This window comes from Mustela erminea, chromosome X (genome assembly GCF_009829155.1).
Source record: "Mustela erminea isolate mMusErm1 chromosome X, mMusErm1.Pri, whole genome shotgun sequence".
In the NCBI taxonomy this organism is placed as follows: domain Eukaryota; kingdom Metazoa; phylum Chordata; class Mammalia; order Carnivora; family Mustelidae; genus Mustela; species Mustela erminea.
The window spans coordinates 104393952-104401326 of NC_045635.1; the positions used below are offsets into that span (position 1 = coordinate 104393952).

The following is a 7375-nucleotide window of genomic DNA, read 5'->3' on the forward strand; positions in this document are numbered from 1 at the left end:
TGCATCTTTGTCATGTTCCTGATCTCAACAGGAAGGCTGTCAGCTTTTTCCCATTGAGGATGATATTTGCTGTGGGTCTTTCATAGACAGATTTTATGAAGTTCAGGAATGTTCCCTTATCCCTATACTTTAAAGCGTTTTAATCAGGAACAGATGCTGAATTTTGTCAAATGCTTCTTCTGCATCAATTGAGAGGACCATGTGGTTCTTCTCTCTTCTCTTATTGATTTGTTCTATCACAATAATTGATTTGTGAATGTTGAACTATCCTTGTAACCCAGGGATGAATCCCACCTGGTCATTGTGGATAGTCTTTTTAATGTGCTCTTGGATCCTATTTGCTAGGATCTTGTTGAGAATCTTAGCATCCATATTCATCAGTGATATTGGTCTGAAATTCTCCTTTTTGGTGTGGTCTTTGCCTGGTTTGGGGATCATGGTAATACTGGCTTCATAAAAAGAGTCTGGAAGTTTTCCTTCTGCTTCAATTTTTTGAAACAGCTTCAGGACAATAGGTGTTATTTCTTCTTTGTAGGTTTGGTAGAATTCCCCAGGGAATCCACCAGGTCCTGGGCTCTTGTTTTTTGGGAGGTTTTTGATCACTGCTTCAATCTCATTACTAGATATTGGTCTATTCAAGTTGTCAATTTCTTCCTGGTTCAATTTTGGAAGTTTACACATTTCCAGGAATGCATCCATTTCATCTAGGTTGCTGCAACCCACGGAATGCGAGAAGATATTTGCAAATGACAGTACAGACAAAGGTTGATATCTAGGATCTATAAAGAACTCCTCAAACTCAACACACACAAAACAGGCAATCATATAAAAAAATGGGCAGAAGATATTGAACAGACACTTCTCCAGTGAAGACATACAAATGCCTGTCAGACACATGAAAAAATGTTCATCATCACTAGTCATCAGGGAGATTCAAATCAAAACCACATTTGGATACCACCTTACACCAGTTAGAATGGCCAAAATTAACAAGACAGGAAACAATGTGTGTTGGAGAGGTTGTGGAGAAAGAGGAACCCTCTTCCACTGTTGGTGGGAATGCAAGTTTGTGTAGCCACTTTGGAAAACAGTGTGGAGTTTCCTTAAGAAATGAAAAATAGAGCTTCCCTATGACCCTGCAATTGCACTACTATGTAGTGAAAAGAAGGGCCATCTGTACCCCAATGTTTATAGAAGCAATGGGCATGGTCACCAAACTGTGGAAAGAACCAAGATGCTCTTCAATGGACGAATGGATAAGGAAGATGTGGTCCATATATACAATGGAGTATTATGCCTCCATCAGAAAGGATGAATACCCAACTTTTGTAGCAACATAGACGGGAGTGGAAGAGATTATTCTGAGTGAAATAAGTCAAGCAGAGAGAGTCAATTATCATATGGTTTCACTTATTTGTGGAGCATAACAAATAACATGGAGGACATAAGTAGATGGGGAGAAGAAGGGAGTTGAGGGAAATTGGAAGGAGAGATGAACTAGGAGAGACTATGGACTACTGAAAAACAACCTGAGGGTTTTGAAGCGACGGGGGTTGGGAGGTTGGGGGAGTCAGGTGGTGGGTATTAGGGAGGGCACATATTGCATGGAGCACTCAGTGTGGTGCAAAAACAATGAATACTGTTATGCTGAAAAGAAATTTAAAAAAAAGAATTAGTTTCTTCTTCCTAGGCTTTTATACCTGACAGAAAAAATAGCTTCTGACACTTCTAGTGACATATCCTTATAATTTTTTGGTATCCTCTCAGTTCCTTGACTAGAGATAAGAGAGACATTTCACCATTACCTACAGCTGAAAAATCCCAAAGAAGGACTTGGCTTGCATGAAAGTATGGCATATTTATCCTGTGTCAGTCACTGGGGTCATACAATTGGGTTACTATAATGGTTTTAGCCTGGGTCAGATATTCCCTCATTTTTACAAGAAATGGGGCTGGGAAAATATCTTGAATAGACAAAGACAATAACTTTTATAATACCATAGCTTCATTTTTTTACTGTGTTATTTATTAAAAATAAAAATTTATTTGGAGAATGGTTAAAATTCTCTGTTTCTCTTTATGATAATACTTGTAATAAGTGCAGGTTACACAATTTGCAGGGTTTAGTGCAAATGGAAATGTGGGATCCCTTATTCAAAAGCAAGAAAAAAGTGTGAAGGCACTAAACTATGAAACATTTTTCCTTAAAATATAGTTACCCTACTACCCAGCAATTGCATTACTAGGTATTTACCCCAAAGATACAAATGTAGTGATCCAAAGAGGCACCCGCACCCCAATGTTTATAGCAGCAAAGTCTACAGTAGTCAAACTATGGAAAAAGCCCAGATCTGTATCCACAGATGAATGGATAAAGATGTGGTATATTTATGCAGTGGAATATTAGGAAGCCATCAAAAATATGAAATCTTGCCATTTGCAATGACCTGGACGGAACCAGAGGGCATTATGCTAAGCAAAATAAGTCAGTGAGAGAAAGACAATTATTATATGATCTCACTGAGATGTGGAATTTAAGAAACCAAGCAGAGGATCATAGGGGAAGCAACAAAAATAAAACAAGATAAAACCAGAGAGGGAGGCAAATCGTAAGAGACTCTTAATCATAAGAAACAAACTGAGGGTTGCTGGAGGGGAGGGAGGTAGAAGGATGGCATAATTAGGTGATGGACATAAGGAGGGCATATGTTGTAATGAGCACTGGGTATTATATAAGACTGATGAATCACAGGCCTGTATCTCTGAAACCAATAATACATTATATGTTAATTAATTGAATTTAAATTACAAATGTTAAAGAAACCATAATTAGGGCATTAGCAACATATTATTGATAACATAACCTTGCAAATTGAACAAAGAATTTTTTTGTATAATTATTTTATATTATATGATAAATGATAATATTTTATTAATGTGATATCTTGACCCATCAAAATATTTTTCTGGCTCATTTTCTGTAAACTCATTTATTAGGTCATTGAGATCATTAAAATATATACCTTTAGTAACTTTATTTTCAATCGCTGTATTTGCAAATGACATCAGTTGCACTTGGCAAATGGAAAATTGCAAATGAGTTTTGCTAATTTTTAAGTTTGAGAAGGATCTTTCTAGTGATGCAACTATTATGAGTTTTATCTAGGCAATTACACCATTGGGATAATTTCTTATAAATTAGTTCTAAATACAAATTTTAGCACATTTAAACTGATTATTTTTTTAAAGAACAATTTTTCTAAAAAGACTTAACTTCATACAAATCACTTTCATGTAAGTTTGAATTTAATTTTAAATGTAAATTTATATGGTGGCATTTTAATATTTCCTGACATTTTCTGTAACTTGTTAAGGTTGTTGAAGAAATGAAAGTGCTTACATGATTTGTAACTATTTTTTTTCAAATTATTATTTATTCAAGTATGTTAACATATAACATATAACAAGTTAGTTACATAATATTACATATAGTGTAATATTGGTTTCAGGAATAGAATAGAATAGAATAGAATAGAATTTAGTGATTCATCACTTACATATAACACCAAGCACTCAACACAACAAGTGTCCTCCTCATTACCCATCACCCATTTAGCCCACCCCTGCCTACCTCCCCCACATCAACCCTATGTTCTCTATGGTTAAGAGTATCTAATGGTTTCCCTCCCTCTCCTTTCTTCCCCCTTCATCTATATTCATCTGTTGTTTCTTAAATTCCACATGTGAGTGAAATCATATGGCATTTGTCTTTCTCTGACTGACTTGTTTTGCTTAGCATAATACACTCTAGCTCCTCTACCTTTGGAAATGGTAAAATTTTATTCTTTTAGATGGCCAAGTAATATTCTAGTATGTAGATACACACACACACACACACATATATATACACACTCATATATACATACACACATATATATATACACACATATATACATACTGTATATATATGTATATACACACACACATACATACATACATACTGTGGTATATATACACACACACACAGACACACACACACATACATACATACCACAGTTTATCAGTCCATGGACATTTGGCTCTTTCTATAATTTGGCTATTGTTGATAATGGTGTCATAAACATCAGGGTGAAAGTGTCCCTTCAAAACACTATTTTCGTATCCTTTGAGTAAATACCTAATAGTGCAGTTGGTGGGTCATAGGGTGGTTCTCTTTTTAACTTTTTGTGGAACCTCCATATTGTTTTCCAGAGTGGCTGCACAAACCTGCATTTCCACCAACAGTGTAAGGGGGTTCCCCTTTCTCCTCATTCTTGCCAACATCTGTTGTTTCTGTGTTTTTAATTTAGCCATTCTGACCATGTGAGGTGGAATCTCATAGTAGTTTCTATTTGTATTTCCATAATGATCAGTGAGATTGAACATCTTTTATGTGTCTGTTGGCCATTTAGATGCAATCTTTGGAAAAATATCTGTTCATGTCTTCTGCCCATTTCTTAACTGTATTATTTGTTTTTTGGGTGTTGAGCTTGGTAATTTCTTTATAGATTTTGGGTATGAACCCCTGATCAAATATCTCATTTGCAAGTATCTTCACCCATTCATAGGTTGCCTTTTAGTTTTGTTGATGGTTTCCTTTGCCGTGAAGAATTTTTATCTTGATGAAGTCCCTATAGTTCATTTTTGTTATTGTTTCCCTTGCCTCTGGAGATGTATTTAGTAGGAAGTGTTACAGCTGAGGTCAAAGAGGTTGCAGCCTGTATTCTTCTCTAGGATTTTGATGGATTCCTGTCTAACATTTACGTCTTTCATCCATTTTGAATTTATTTTTTTGTTTGGCATAATAAAACGGTCCAGTTTAATTTTTCTGCATTTTGCTATCCAGGTTTCTGAACACCATTTGTTGAAGAGACTGTCTTTTTCCCATTGTATATTCTTTTTTTTATTATTAAATTAATTTATTTATTTTCAGAAAAACAGTATTCATTATTTTTTCACCACACCCAGTGCTCCATGCAATCTGTGCCCTCTATAATACTCACCACCTGGTACCCCAACCTCCCACCCCACCCCTGCCACTTCAAACCCCTCAGATTGTTTTTGACAAACCAGAAAAGAATACCCATTGGATATTCTTTTCTGGTTTGTCAAAGAGTAGTTGGCTATATACTTGTAGGTTCATTTCTGGGTTTACTATTCTGTTCCATTGAACTATATGTCTATTTTTAAGCCAGTACCATACTGTCTTGATGATTATAGCTTTATAGCTTGAAGTCAGGAGTTGTGATGCCTCCAGCTTTTTTTTTTTTTTTAAGATTTTATTTATTTATTTGACAGATAGAGAGAGAGAGAGAGAGAGAGCGCACAAGTAGGGGGAGAAGCAGGCAGAAGGAGAAGGAAAAGCATACTCCCCACTGAGCAGCAATAATGATGCAGGACTTGATCCCAGGATCCTGAGATCATGACCTGAGCCAAAGACAGACGTTTAACTGATTGAACCGCCCAGGAGCCCCATGATGCCTCCAGCTTTGCTTTTCTTTTTCAAGATTGCTTGGGCTGTTTGGGGTATTTTGTGGTTCTATACAAATATTAGGATTGTTTGTTCTATTTCTGTGAAAAATTCAGATGATGTTTTGGTAGGGACTACAGTAAATGTAGTTTATTTGGGGTAGTATAGACATTTTAACAATATTTGTTCTGCCAATACATGAGCATGGAATTTTTTTTTTATTTCTTTGTGTCATCTTCAAATTCTTCCACAAATATTCAATGATTTTCAGGGTATAGATCCTTTACATCTTTGGTTAGGTTTATTCCTAGGTATCTAGTGGTTTTGGTGCAATTGTAAATGGGATTGATTCCTTGGTTTCTCTTTTTGCAGTTTCAATATTGGTGTATAGATATGCAACAAATTTCTGTACCTTAATGTATATCCTGCAACTTTGTTGAATTCATGTATCAGTTTTAACAGTTTTTTGGTCGAGTCTTTTGGGTTTTCTACAAAGAGTATCATGTCTCTTGAGAATAATGAAAGTTTGACTTTTTCCTTGATGACTTAGATGATTTTACTTCTTTTTGTTGTCTGATTGCCAAGGATAGGACTTCCAATACTATGGTAAATAACAATGATGAGAATAAACATCCCTGTATTGTTCCTGACTAAAGAGGAAAAACTTTCAATTTTTCCCCATTGAAGGTAGTATTAGCTGTGGGTCTTTCTTACATGATGTTGAGGTGCATTCTCTCTATGCCTACTTTGTTGATAGTTTTTATCAAGAATGGATGATGAACTTTGTCAAATGCCTTTCTGCATCCATTGAGAGGATCATGTAGTTCTTATCTTTTCTTTTATTAATGTAGTATATGGTACTGATTGATTTGTGAATATTGAACTACCCTTGTAGCATTCTAGGAATAAATCCCACTTGATTCACCAGTATTTTATTGAGAATTTGTACATCCATATTCATCAGGGATATAGAAATATGCTTCTCCTTTTCAGTTGTATATCTGTCTGGTTTTGGAACCAAGGTAATGCAGGCCTTGTAGAATGAGTTTGGAAATTTTCATTCCATTTCTATTTTTTGAAACAGTTTGAGATGAATAGGTATTAACACTTCTTTAAATATAGGGACAGTATACTAGGATGGATGGGCAAGCTGATCTCCCACTGCAAGTCCAGTGTTGCCTCCTTGAGGAACCTCTTCTTTTCCCCAGACCACAGCCATTATCACCATCACTGCTACTTCCACTGCTGCTGCCACCATTATATCTCTCTATCTGGGCCTTGGTTTTGGGCCCAGTCATTTCTTCAGGGCCCTGAAGAGCCTAGACTACCTTAAGCTAGCAAGTGGGTCTCAGGCCCCAAGTTCAGTGCTTATGTGGTGGTGGTGTGGGTGCTGCCACGAGGCATATCTCCTTTCAGCATGCCCATACTCCATTGTGCCATTGGATTTCATTTGTAAAACACACATGCACACCAAAAAGTATTCAGAATTTCACGATGGTGACAGCAGAACATTAAATCAAGTGTGAGGCCTCCTCTGGGATCAGAGTCTCTTTACTACATGGATTTTATGCACATAAAGCCTATCTTAGTTGCAAGATGTGCTTATTTGGGAAAATAGGTCCCTGTCTATTCTCTGAACAGGTAACCACTCAAAAGTGTTTAAAAATCGTTGAAAAAAAATCTGAAAAAAATTTCTAGATTTGGGTTTTCTTTATGCACATGTGCATGCACACACATACACACACACAGAGACACATGCAGACACACATACAGGCACACAGACACATACCCCTCACATTACTGAAACAAAAATGTCATTAAATAATAACCTTGCAATACATTCTTTGTTTTTAAAAATTCTGGTCC

The 7375-nt window shown here is 36.1% G+C and overlaps 1 pseudogene; it reads right to left on the reverse strand.

Annotated features, from left to right (window-relative positions):
- The window catches only part of LOC116582345, a 31778-nt pseudogene extending 24971 nt beyond the window's left edge, over positions 1–6807 (reverse strand).
- Positions 6808–7375: the final 568 nt, after the last annotated feature.